Genomic DNA, 15275 nt, shown 5'->3' on the forward strand with positions numbered 1-15275 from the left:
ACATCCCAAATGGCCACCTGGTGGGGGATGCTGGCTATGCACTGGAACCGTGGATGATGACTCCCATCAGAAATGCACACACACCCATGCAGTAATGCCATAATGAGGCACACTCACAAACCAAAATCGTCATAGAGCGTGTGTTTGGGATGCTGAAATCATGGTTCTGTTGCTTGGACATATCAGGTGGAGCCTTGCAGTACTCTCCAGGCACATGTGCCCACATCTTCATAGTGTGTGCCATACTACACAGTATGGTCCTGCGGATACAGCTGCAGCAGGGACAGAATGGTGAATCCCTCACAGCCCACCACCATTGCCAAGGGTGCCACAGGCACAGAGGTACTCAGACCAAGAACACCCTTAGCCAACCCCAGTAGGCAGACGGAGGCGTGCCCAATATGTCCATGCCTTGGCAAAGAGGGAAAGTATAGCACACATACTGACAGTGTAGGCACCAAGCGACTGACAACTTTCTCCACTTGCGCACACAGTAAAAATGGACGGCACACACACACACAATACTACCTGTAAATTGTCATGTATAGGCAGTCTACTGTGTGCATCCAACACAGGCAGCTCTCAACTATTGCACACACAACAGCCATTGGCAAAAGGTAAGTCAACACCTGAATAGTAAATTAAGCTATCAGCATATACAGATACTGTATGTATAGATTCATATGTAGGTACTTGGCCAACTGACAGAGGCCATTCATAAGGCCAGCCAAAATGTGTCAGCTTTTGCCACCCCATTGATTCATTAACCATCCCTCTGTGGAGCAGAGCCAATTGCAGGATCCCTGGGGTGCATCTACTGTTCCACATCCACCCTTCAAGGTTTCTCTTGCAGAGTGTTAGTGAGGGGCTCTTTATAATGTAGTTAGGGATGTTGTTCCAAAGTATGGGGAGTGTCTGCGACAGGAAGCTGTCCCTCCAGCATCCTCTGGTTATTGTTGTGGCAAGGTCAGCTGACTACAGTGTGTGGCTCACTGTGACATAGATTCCCATAGGTGGAGCATATCCATCAAGCCTGAGTTCGACATGACTGTGTTGGTCAGTGGAGATCATCTCTGGGTAAACGAGATGCCACTGAGTAAAGCAGGAGTTTATTCAGTCTAGCTGCATAGGCCATATGTTGGAGGCCAGTATTCCGCTTGGTGAGGTACATTCGTGGACCCCCCCAGATGTTGGATGTGTCCTCTGAGGTACATCCCACATGGGTTATTATACTCAATGATTGGACTGATGAGTGATGAGTAAAGGGGCACTATAAACTCAGTATGTCTAGATGGTAATCCTTTAGTAGTCAGATGGCCTACATAGAAGGATGTAATAACTACTGTGGAGATATGATTGTCAAAGGGGAGATCATTATCTACCTTAGTTCCCAGATGCCCCATTACCTTGTCTGTATTACAGTGGCTGCCGCTCATGTGTTAATATGTGGGTGCCAGTTCCACAATGGAATGACCATGCAGTTAGTGGCACTTGGCTGGATGCTGTTTCGTTGGCACCCTGTGACATTCTCTGTGAGGTCCCTTGAGGGATGTCCATGTCAGCTAGACTATAAATCATGGCTCCCAGTTTGCAGTCATTGCCAAACATGGTTTGCTGTAGTCCACTTGTGCTTGCCTGTACATCTGAGACATATATGCTAAACAGTAGGGCTCCCAGGACTGAGTTCTATGGGACACCAGTCGTGACTGCTCAAGAGTTGGACCTGGAGACTGTTAGTCGTAGCATGTGGGTTCTGTGTTGTAAGCCCATTGGCAGCCCAACATGTCATGTATGGGTGAATGTACAGGCTGGTGTGTTTATCAATAATACCTGAGTGGCGTATGGTGTCAAAAGCCCTGGTTAGGTCCAGGTAGTATGTGTGAACCACCTCCCCTGTCATCTAACATCTTGGTGACTGTATGTAAGACATCAAACAGGTTCAGTAGGCATGAACTGCACTCAACCAAGCTGACCTGGGTTGGCTCACATGTTCGAAAGTTACCAATGTCATTGTTAATGAGTGCCATGAGGATGTGAACCATTCCCCATTCCATTGCAGACCAGGCTAGTCAGGCTTATGGGATGCTAGTTACCATGGTCAGTTGTGATTTCACCATGATGGAGTGGAATAACCTTTGTCACGCGCCATTGTATGGGCATGTAGCCTGTGGAGAGGCTGAGTTAGGAATGCTTAATTAGGTGGGGGGGCAGGTTGTTTTGTACAGTTTGTAAGATGCAGTCTGGGTCAACATCTGCCTCCAATGACACTGTGTTCTGCTGTACGAGAGGGCCATTTCCACCTGTGTGTCTCTGATGGTTGGGATACTGTACACTTGGGTAGTGTTGTGGGATCTTTAGGGGGTGAAGTATGCACCGAATGTATCTGCAAGGATGTTGGCGATATCAGTAGGGTCAGCATATTTTGTGATATATTTCACTAGCACAGTGCAAATCTGTGTGTCACCACATAGATCCTTGACATAGCCAAAGAAGGCTTTGTGGTTATCTTTCGAATCCTTGCATATTCTCCTGCTGATGTTAGCCTTGGATGATGTCACGAGGGACCTACGTGCCGTACTAATAGTGGTCACTGATGTATGCCCTTCATGGGATTTGCTGTGTGTCTGCAACACTGTCCTACATCTGTAGTATAGCCAGTTTATTGCAGAGGTCCACCAGACCAGTGTCCTTGTCTAGGAGGAGTGAGTCTTGGTTTACCAGCGATGGCATGATCCATACATCCATGTAGGTGCTGATAGACTGCATTTGTAAATCTGTCTGTATCTTGAGCAGTGTTTCCCCTTAGTGTGGGGGCTGTGAATCCCCCCACCCCTGTCACTAGTAGTGTAAATTTAGATGTAGGAAAGGTGTACACTGTGGCATCCGTGGGTGGGGGAGATGCTAGGATGTGGAAACAGTGAATAGTTCATGGTCAGATCTAACCAGTGACTGGTTAACCTCCACTGTGGTGCACCTGTTGCCCATGTTGGTGATGACCACATCTAGTAGTTTCCACCCCACATTAGGGAGGTTACCACCTGATACAGGGCATATGAGGTGATACATTCCAGGAAGTGCTGGTCCTGGAAGTGAGTACCAGAGTACGTTTCCCAGTTAATGGTATGGTAGTTGACATTGACCAATGCTAGCATGTGGGTTAGGACTGTTGTGTTCTCCACTGTCTCCAGGTAGGTGGAGTGGAGGTCCTGGGTCATGGAGGGTGATCCATAGCAGGCCACATTCCATGTTGCAGTTGTGGCTGATGTTAGCTGCACATGGATGATCACAGAGGTATCATGCTGCCCCACTAATATGGAGGTGTAGGTATCCCTGATGAATATGGATACAGCCCCTCCATGTCTGTTAGTCCACGCTCAGTGGCTGAAATGTGTGGTATGGGTTGTAGTCTGGTAGTGCTGGTGTGCTCTCAGGAGTCTTAAGACAGATGTCAGCTAATGCACAGATGTTGATGTCCATCCTGAGGAGTGCTGTGAGTGCATACATGTTGTGATCACAACCCCTGGTGTTGAGTAGCATAAATCTCATTGAATCTGCTATTGTGCTGTTTATGGAGCTAATATTCCCCTTCAAGACTCTCCTAAATAAGGCACCATGGGATCACCAGTAGCCTTGGCCAGTATTCCAAAGAGTAAGGCTGACACATAGGTCGGTATGGTATCATTGCATGAATGTTCCCCATCTGTGCTTGTTTTTCATCTCCCCTGTAGGTACCCTAGTGGTAAGTAATAGAAAGCCTTAAACTTAAACAAGTCTTCTAGCTTCCAAGATAGGCTTTTGGAGTGACTAAGTATCAGTGTTCTGTATGTTCTTGCTATACTCAACTGTTTCCTGACTACATTGTGAGTTCATACTGTATATTGTGATCTGAAGGTCTGTTTATTCGGATTCACTTCATAACACTGAATCCTCAAAACACTGAAACTCAAAACACTGAAAACATGGAGGGTGCTTGCCCACCTGCTTACACTTGGTGGAAAGTGCTATGATTTATGTTGTTTAAACTCAGTATATGTATGATATGTGTTTTCAGTGTTTTGAGTTTCAGTGTTTTTAGTTTTCAGTGTTTTGAAGTTTCAGTGTTTTGGTCTTCTATATTATGAAGTTTTCTCATTTTCAGTGTTTTGAGTTTTCAGTGTTATGAAGTGAATCTGTTTATTCACATATTATGGCTGTGATGGCATGCATGTTAGAGGTTCACAGATAGCCTACTATCTATCTGCCCAAGGGCAATTAGAAGCATAGCAACAGTGTGTTGGCCTTTCATGCACCATTGATGAAGTAACTGAGCCACTGTCAAGCATAGCCAATGAAGCAATTCCAGGCAGAGTTGCTGGAAGCTGTTGAAGACTGGGATTGTGGAGGGTGATAGGGGCACTTAGTGATCTATAGATGGCATGTTAATGTGGCAATTCAACACCATTCAATTCCCCCAACAGATCTTGCAGCTATCAAACTAGACAGGGTCCCCCACCCACTAGCTGTATGGTTCTGGGACACATGATCCCAGGGGTGTATTGTTTGTTACCCATTCACACAACAAGGTTTCCCTTGAAGTGTGTCAGTGAGGGGCTATGTCTAATGTAGTTAGGAATGTAATGTATTGTCTCACAGTACATTTGTTATATGTTGTTATTTCAACAGTACATGAAGCTCAGTGAGTTTGGGGGCTCCCACCCTTTGCTTAGCCTAGCTTACACATAGAAATCATCTAAATAGGAAATAGGCGGAAGCAACATTAATGTCAACAGTGTAATGGCTACAGCATTCGCATAGTATCTGTGCATTTGAGGTTACAATCCCGATAAAGGCAGATATGTTTATCATGTGCAAAAGTATACCTTAACCACAGCTTGCATATATAGGTAGTAATTGTCTGTATAATAAACATTTGAATCACCCATATAAACCCATGTGTGCAGGAGAGTACAGTCAACAGAGAATGTAATGTAATGTCAGCACATAGTGAGATGTTACGTCACTGACAGGTATATATCGGGAGTAGTTAGCGGATGTGGCTGTGTTTACGTGCACAGGTTATATGTTACAACGTTTGTTTAACTGTGTTTAACCGCTGCTATAATGGCACAAAAACACTTTTAAACATGCTTACAACTGCTTAAATGAGCCTTATTCTGCAGTAAAAAACATTTGTAAAGCATCGCAGGTATCGAACCCTGGACCATGCACACTATAGTGATGGGATGTACCACTAAGCCATCTGAGGTGTACACAAGCTTCATGGTCCTGAGATTACACCTTATACCATATGTATTTCATTGTAATGATCACAAATGGGACAGTGACTTAGTGTACATATGTATAGTACATTGTAATGTACTGTAGTTTGTGAACCAACACATTCCAGTCTACAGATGTATTTCTATTTCAAACTAATATTTAAATATATACATATATATATATATATATATATATATATATATATATATATATATATATATATATATATATATATATATATATATATATATGTCAGTTAGCCATATATATAAGCATCTATGAACACACTTTGTGACACAGAAGCACTCCAAAGGAATTGGAGTGTGCACAAAACACATGCAGCTCTGGTATTATAACAATTAATATTAACCTAAATCACCATAGAAGGGGTGGTTGTTGTGTATGTGAAGATTGGGGTGGGGGAGGAATGATGGGTAATGCAATCATGCATCGAGGAGGGCCTGGGTAGGATGTCCATAAGTGAACTAGAGGGGCATACATGGAGTATGGGGACAATATAAAAAGGACACAAAGCAAGAACCTTACTTATTCAAAATACACCCTGTCATGTCACATTGCAACACCTACTTTCACAAATATATGAACATTAACATTTATCAGACATATGTACACCAACATTTGTTTTCAGTAGTGAGGAATGTCTCTAGTACAATGTATATTCTAAACACCTTAACATTTGTGCATATCTTAGATGCCTTAGTGGCAAGGTCAGTGACTGTGGTATTCATGGTCCCCGGTTCAAGACTTGCAAGAGCTATTAGGTTATTTTGAGGGCCTGAATAAGCGCTTTTGGATGCAGGTGGATTAAAGCACTCTTAAGCAGTTGTAAGCGGGTTTCCACGTGTTTGCATGACGGTACACGGAGCTGAAACACGGTAAACGGAGAAGTGCTTCACAACTTTGACCTTTGCTTAACTTCGCACAGACCATGGCCAAACCTGCTCACAACAGCGTAAATGTGCATTATTCACACTTTCCCTACCAGTGCCTACTCTGAGAGGTAAAATAATAACACCTTCCAAGAGTAGAACCCGCAGCCATGTACGCCATCCCCAGAATAACCTAACACTAAGCCACCTGGGATGTACCTATCCCAGCTGTGTATGCAGACAGGTTTAAACACAAAAGAGAGGAATGTGTTTAAAAAGGACAACCCGCCATGTACCCAGTTAAAGGTGCATGCTCATATATAGATATATATATATATATATATATATATATATATATATATATATATATATATATATATACGGAGAGATATATATATATATATATATATATATATATATATGTAGATATATATATATAAAAACATCTATATATCTATGGAGGTACAGATAGAGAGAGATATATATATATATATATATATATATATATATATATATATATATATATATATATATATATATATATATATATATATATATATATATATGTATATATATATATATGTATATATATATATGTATATATATATATATATATATATATATATATATATATATATATATACATACATACATACATGTCTGTAGACAGCATCCGAGTATAACATGGACCATAGCAATCACACATTCCGCCCCCCCCCAAACAATATAAACATAACATATGAAGAGTACATGCCAATACACTATTACAAATATGTTCGATGGACACAGTCACCAACACAACTGCAATGACTGAAAATATCCATGACAGAATTACACAGACAGCTTTCATTTTGATATCTTTATTACATTCTGAAGTATTCCAAAAGGATATAAGGACTAACAGTACCTGCATGCTCTACAGGAAGCATTTAATAGTGCCTTAATGAATCAGCCTGCAATTACCATAGTATTAGTCAACTATGGGATAGCTGTTCACATAGGGAAAGAACACCCATACACATATAGACGTTGTATAAAAGGGGTTCCTACACACCTACATGTGCTATGTACACCCACCATCTACCCCACAACTGAAATAATTACATCACTACATACTGTTATACCATAACCAATTATGCAACTACTGTACAGCATCTGCTGAAACCTTAACATACCTGGATACAGACACACTAACATGGCCCTATGTGAAATAGTTGCTGTTATACAATTGAACAACTGCTGATGTAACAGGGTTTGTAGGAACTAATCCCATTTCAGAAGGTTGAAAGGTTCGTACACCAGGAAGTTTTATTGAGTACTCATTATTAGCACAGTATGATACAGAGTAACACCAAACTAAATATGTCTGGTAAGCACACTGTAAACCCTCTAACATTATATGCATAGCTATGCAGCCTTGAGCTAGTCAAACAACCTGGCCAGACTGACACATATGCAGAAGTATTAGGTACAGACAAACTCTGCACAAGTAGCAATGTTCAGAAATATAACAGCAGTACTCACATTTAGACCAACTCTTCTAGTCATTACACACAATATATTACTGTTTGTCTCCATACAGCTGTTGCAATAGATTCCAAACAAAACTTCCACGCTGTCTTCCTCACAAGTAAGGCAAAGGGACAACGTCCAAGTGGAATACTCAATTATACAACACTGTACTCATGGTATTGGCTAAGGCAGTAGCAGCGCAGCTGATGTGCATGTAATTAGCTACTTAGGAACACCAATTGGTCATCAGGATAGCACATGTTACTGATCTGTAACTATAAAAGGTTGCCTTGTCACACATTCAAACCATCTGCATCTACCTGTAGGACAGTACAAAACACTGAAAGATGAACCAAAAATGAGTATTACACTAGTTAATAACACCTCCGATTACTAAGACGGTATGTATAATATGTAGTATGCCTGTGTATGTAGTATCTGTACTGTAAGAATTACAATGTAATCAATGCATATAGTGGAAATAGCTATCTTGTAGCGATGTATTGTTGAGCAGTAGTAATGCTTGTAGTATTCTATGTGTGTACTGCTGTAGGTCACACGGCACACTCCACATACACCACAAGGGATGATATGGGCTTGGAACTCACCAATTCACTTCCAGCCACTGTCAGTGTCAGGATTGGTCCAACAAGTATGTGCTATAACAGGGGATAGTATATGTCGATATATTGTAACAGTCGACATAAGTATGGGTGTATAACTAAGATGAACATGTTAAAGGTGGGCTTACCGTGCAAATATGTGTGCATTGTGGGATATTGTGCCAATAACTGTAATGTACAGTATTCTAGGCAGATCTGTATTCTATTCTACATAGCAGTTCTGTTATGTTATGCAAACAGTAGTTATGTCTATTAGCAATTACAATACTCAATGATAGGATACATAGCATTAGTATTCATCTGACAGGTTAGCAGCATGATAACAAAGATAACTGAAACAGCCAGGTAACTATCCATGCACATAACACATGTAATATCCGCCTCTCTACTAATGTTTGCAAGCAATAACAGCTTTGCATGTGTACATGTTATGCAAATGTGTAGTGACCCTTGTTACAGGGCTGGGCCAAATGGCTATGTTCACACCTACATAGAGTGAATATTGAGAGTACAGACACACTGGTTGAACTACCAGATTTGTGTAGCCCCACCTCTCATTGCCAAACTATCAGCCGCCTGCACATACTGTATGTAAGGTAGTGCACAGGACTGGTAATGAAACAGGTTGCATATCATCTGTCACTCCAGTGTAACAACTGCAGTAGGAGTGTAAGATGTAGGAGACAGCTGCCCATGTGTAATAGCCACATCATAGGTGATGGCTCACACTATCTGATTATATCCTGATCATGTTGATAGTGCCATCAGAGCCTGTTGATACATGACTCTGTTTGGAGAGTGGGTGTCTGTGCCCAACAGATCTCATGGTCCTGGTTGATATGTGAGTATATACCCAGAGAAGGAAAAAGACCTGTAGACACTTGCATCATCTGTAATCAACTAACAGGATGTGATGTGCTCCTCAGAGGAGGATTGCTGCTAAAGGTAGCTACAATGTTTCCGTAATAGCCAATGTTATCACATCCATAACACAAATATTTACATGTGAGCATCACTGTCTAAAACATGTTTATAGGCAATACGTAAACTAAATACAGTACTTGGTACTTGTAGTACTGACTTCTCATACAGGCATGTCCACTAGTCAGCTACTGGTGTTTCCTAATGTAAGCTTTGTGTATGTGGCCATCCCGGGGGAATGTAATCTCTATGCCATGTACACCGCCAGACCCACCTAATACCACACCCCACACATTGTCTGTGATGCCGCTACAGGGGTAAGCAGGAAGGAAGCCCAGTCTACAGCCATGACTGGACTGGACAGTCATGAGGTGTAAGTTAACACATGTAGCTCATCGACACAACCAACACATACACTTACCAGAACACAGTAAGGACACCCACACACACTATCAGAAATCACACACATTCACAGACACGTCTAAGTATCTGGCCAAACAAGTGACCCTCCAAGCAGGAGGAAACAGACGCCGAAATACACAAACTGTATGACATAGTTTGTGTAATTGTGCCACACCTCTCAACACATGACTGGAAACATGCCCAACAGTATTCATTTGTGAATGCAAACTTTAGCACTATGTTACAAACTGACATATACGAGGGCATACATACTGTCAGCTGCCTGTCTGCCATGATTAGCCACATACTCATACACTCAGACCACCTTTTTAACTATACACATGACTATGGCATATTCCATGTTGTTGTGCAGGACCTGTGATGCAGTAGCCTGGACTGCATGGAAACACGTAGGAATTGTCAGGTCTTGTAGCCCATGCAGTTATGTCCCAAGACCTGGGTAGCATTCTGCCATTGGCCAGAATGATACTGCAGTACAGGGATAAAAGGATTGTATTCCACAATTGTCTAGTGTAGTGGTGCACATCGCAGAGTATCCAGTATCTGTCATCCTGGGATAACATGGTTGACAGACCATAATGTTTTGCCAGACAGGGCCTGCACCTGTCACCACTGGGAATCTGGATACAGCCTAGGGCTCATGCTTCCCTTATAGTGCCTTCATCATGTACAGTTCAGGTAAGGGTCCACTGCTGTTACAGGGACAGCCAAGCAATAACCTGTGGGCCTCGCTACACAATGATACATGTTAGAATCACTATACGGACACACATACATCAATCCCTAACATGGAAAACATATCTCTGCAGTGGCTGAGACATGTTTCAATGCTCCTGACACCACACCTGCATGACCATGTTATAACACATACTTCACCTCTTGCCCATTATCCTTTATTGGAACACACGGGCCACAGGTGTGTCTATATTCCTGAAGGATATGTACACCCCCACGCTAATTGCACTTGCATAACATCAGATGCATTATGCTGAGCAATGACCTTTGTGCCACAGTGAAATTCAAAATGCACCTTGAGACAGATCACCCACAGGCTACGGACTTCACCCACCAGGCCACGGACTTCCCAACTGTCATAATGGGCTGTAATGGGGAAGATTAGGTCTGAGACAAAACCATAATATTGGCTACTCTCAACTATTCCATTATGAACTGGGAAGACTCCTCATGTACCAACACCTGCGCACAATGCATGTTGGATTCCATCGACCCCACTGACCTGGATCACAGTAGTCACACAAACAGGGCTAACAGTATGGTACACATAGTTAGTCTCCAATGCCAATGTTATGTTTCCTAAGAGCAGAGTGGTGAGTGCCATGGCACCCATGCAGATGGACAATGCATGTGCAAATGCTGAATCATACACAAATGAACCTTAAGCAGTCACATATGTAAAGTGATTGTGCCATTGAAACAGAACCAGGAGTCAGCCCAGCACAAACAAGTAGGCAAACTGGTGGTACCATGCTTTAAACTGTACCACAGAAGGTAGTAACTGTTGCAAGAGTGAACACACATGAGTGGAGGTGATCCCTGGTCAGCCTCAGTAAGATGCAGATACACCATATAAAACCATGCACAGCTACTGTGAAACCAATTAGCCACATATTATGAGGCCAAGCACAGAGCATTCTATAGCTGTGTCATTAATCGTAATGGCAACGACGAGACCTGCCGTGCTGCACAGCACTATGGCATGGGAAGTACTGCACCTACAGAAATAGCACCCGATCATCCAGATAGGGTCTTGGAGAACCTAAACCCACTCCCATCTCCTCCCACCCCCAATAGGTACACTTAGTAATATATACATGTACTCTACAGAGCCCCTGTATGACTATGCAGGTACAAGCTGCACTCTCTAATGCCATACATACAGCTTTCATGGGATCTGTCAACATCCCAGGGTGTATCCTACACAAATGTAAGAACATTCTGCTATCCACATACACATCATGTTCAATCATAGCTTCATGTCAGGCTGTGCACACACCGAATGCTGCACAGCAACAGTTATCACACCCCACAATGGGAGAAACCATTGATAATGGGACATAGTGCACAACTACCCTGCTGAGTTTAGTCTGTAGGGCCAGGAAGCATGGTCAATGTAATTGATGTGCTCTGTACAGATATAGATGACAGTAGGGTTGATTCACACTGCATATCATGACCTTGCCAGGTCGTACGACACCATCACCCATACTGTGTTCCATCTACACTCAGTAAACTAGGTGTATATTCCTATGTCACAGGAATGGTTGGCAACTGGACTGCTGGCAGAACGCACACTACAGAAGATGTCTGACGAATACAAGCACATCACACCAGTGTCAGCCACAGTAATACAAGGGTCATTCCTGGTACTCCCCCTCTTTGTTATCTATACCACATAGACTAACACAGAAGGCATCAGCCTATTGATGTTTGAAAATGACTATGAACTAGGAGCAATAGTTGACTCATTGTGTGCTGTGTTCAGCATACAGAAGGGCCTTAGTGTGTCAGATGTGTGAAGTGTGATGTATGGCCACAATCTGACAGCTAAGTGTTGCATTGTCATCCCCTATGTTACAAACCCTGTACCCATTAACTACTACATAGGCAGCAGCCAACATAATGGCAACTGTGTGTATGGGATGTGGCTGGACAGTACTTCCCTTTGATAGTTACATCACCACAAAAGACAGGTAATCATATGTGGCACCCCTAATCATGACAGGGTGCCATCCAGGAATATAGAGATAACTGCTCAGCCATAATCAGCACCCATGTGACCCATAATGGATCACATATTTCCTTTAAGGGTTATTGCCCATGTGTAGATGGCATACACTGCCCTTCACAATCCCTAGCTGCACTATGTAGCATGCAGCCTACGCTGAATAAAGCCATGTTCAACCCAGAGGTGTTGGACATGCTACACGTAACACATCCTGATCCCAAATAAACACGTACGTCATGGACATCCACCTTTCTAGTACAAGGAATACAACATGCCTGACAGATCCCTGTCCCATACACTTAACATACTCTTGCCATACTATGCATCCCTGTCCAGCGAAGCTGCACATCGCCCCTCTCTGTGACATGGTGTGATGACCGCATGCCAAATATATCAGTAACCATATGTATCAGTTCTGTGGCACTGCTTGAATTGGCCACTGCAACATTCCTGCCTGTTGCCTACAGCTAGGTAACCTGTCTGCCTAGACTCATAAATAGCCCGGGGCATATAGCCTACTAGATCACTATGACCATACATACTATAGTTGATATCCCACCCTGCAAATACCATCAGGCTAGCTGTTGTCCCATGTGTTACATATGTGCAACACAGGCAATACATGGCAGGATGCTACACAGCTGTACAGTGCCATGTAGATGTATATGGCAAAACACATACATGCTTGCAAGTCTGCAGAGTCACAGGTCATGTCCCTAATGGCTATGTATGACTATATATGTGGCATATACACACCATTAAGGTCGATTGCATTAATGTGAACACATCCAGGCATGTGCTGATAGGTAAAGACACCACTACAGGCAAACAGACATGTCCATGTCAAGACAACATCCACATGGTGTATGAGCAATGTCATCACATGACACACACAAATATGGCAATAACATCACATCACCAGTAGGTGTCAAATGTGCGTGACTTATAAATGTCAGTGGTGTTAGTGTCATGTAGATCTACAAAGATGTATTTGTAATCTTAATAAATGTGATACACATGTATGTTCAGCTGTACTGCTGTACTTCTCTGTGAGTTACTGTGATCTGTCTCCATCATTATGTCTTCTAGGTATGCCACATAGCAGACTGCCGCCATACAGTCGCTTGGAGGATGAGGTCCTCAACACATACCTCCTCGACAACTACACAATGCTCTTCAGCCATGTGCCACAGGATGCACAGCAGTGGGATGCCCTGTGGGAAGAACTCTGCTGGAGGGTAAATGATGCTGGCGGTCACAATCACACCTATCAACAGGTGCTCCGGCAATGTACTAACCTGATAAGATGGGCGAAACAGGGTGCTAATGCAATCACACGGGAACAAGGTGCAACAGGTGGAGGGCTACTCACTCAGCCCCCACTCACACGTACTGACGAGCTACTGGCCAACCTGGGGGCACCTGCAGACCTCCATCCACAAGCTTTAGCTGGTATTGTGGAGGTGGGTGTCTCTCAACCACTGAGCCTGGAGTTGACTGGTAAGTCACTACTGCACATAAAACACAACTATATATCACATAGTTACATGTGTAACTGTACAATATGTAATGTAACATCATATGAAAGGCATGTATGCACACATGCCACATACTACAGTCTACTAGTCTATGTATGCACAGATCTGCATACTCCATAGTATAGCGTATTGTACTGGTTTATGTGCTAACATAGACATTGCACCCTGTAGCTACCACACAGGTGTGGATAATGATCTTACTGCTGTGACACTCCTATTTAGGTACCTCTGGCATTTTGCAGCAACAGCAGCCTGTGTCAGGTGAGATTGTTATTATTTACCAGGCTTGATAATGCATGGAACATATTGATTGCATGCTATCTGCCATAACACATGTACACATAATGCATGGTGGTCCTGGTAATGGACACTGGTCAGACCTACAATGCATCACACTGTTTATCTATGTGAAACAATTGAAGACTCTATGAAACACCTACACTAAACCTTCCAAACTGTCATTGCCAGATGTATGGACAACAGTGAATACAATGGTAGAGGTGTGTTCCACTTTAGGGACAGGTACTACATATCAGCATTACACATGTTGGGAATATGAACAGTACTGTACAGAGAGCATATGTGTGCACACACACTAAATGTGTTGGAGGTGGAGTATGCCCGGCCCACAGGATACACCCTTGTGGAGTATATCCTTGCTATGAATGTCACACAATTTCATGTGCTATCAGACATGTCCATGACATGTAGTGGGCTGACTGCAACACTGCTCAACTATCCTGCAAAACATTTCTCACATCCCATACATACCGCCCTTTGTCTGCATAACCACATTCCACATTACGGTTTATTGTGTATACACCTCGGTGATATGGGTCACATTCCACATTAGATATGTATTGTATGTGAACATAGTCATGGCTATGAACTATGTCAGTAGCTCGCACTGTATAGCAATTGTGAAGCCACATGATGCCCTGCAATGGCTATGCACATCAGCTCACTGTGCAGTATGTCCGTACATATTTGTAGGGTGGACAGACAACATTGCATCAGCTGAAGGCCCATGTTAGTATAACACATCCCTGCATTGGGAGAGCATTACCATACTGTAGATTGGAAAGTACACTATTGTGTTACACATGCATGCATGTCATTCAACACGTCAGCAGAAGACATATCATACTACATGTGATTGGCAAGATCATACGCCACACAGCAGGCCGGTGTACTGTAAACCTGTGCTGGTCTGTGGCACCATTGCAAAGTAGGGACAGCCACGCCAAACATGTGTGTACAGCCACATGCATAATGTCACTCAGCTCAGGTGTAGGTGGAATAATGTTGAACAGACATGCACTGCTTTGGGGGAGATATGCAAGCTAGGGCTCAGGCAAGCATA

The sequence above is a fragment of the Protopterus annectens genome, chromosome 1.part0 (assembly GCF_019279795.1).
Source record: "Protopterus annectens isolate FY-2018-M chromosome 1.part0, PAN1.0, whole genome shotgun sequence".
Taxonomy (NCBI): Eukaryota; Metazoa; Chordata; order Ceratodontiformes; family Protopteridae; genus Protopterus; species Protopterus annectens.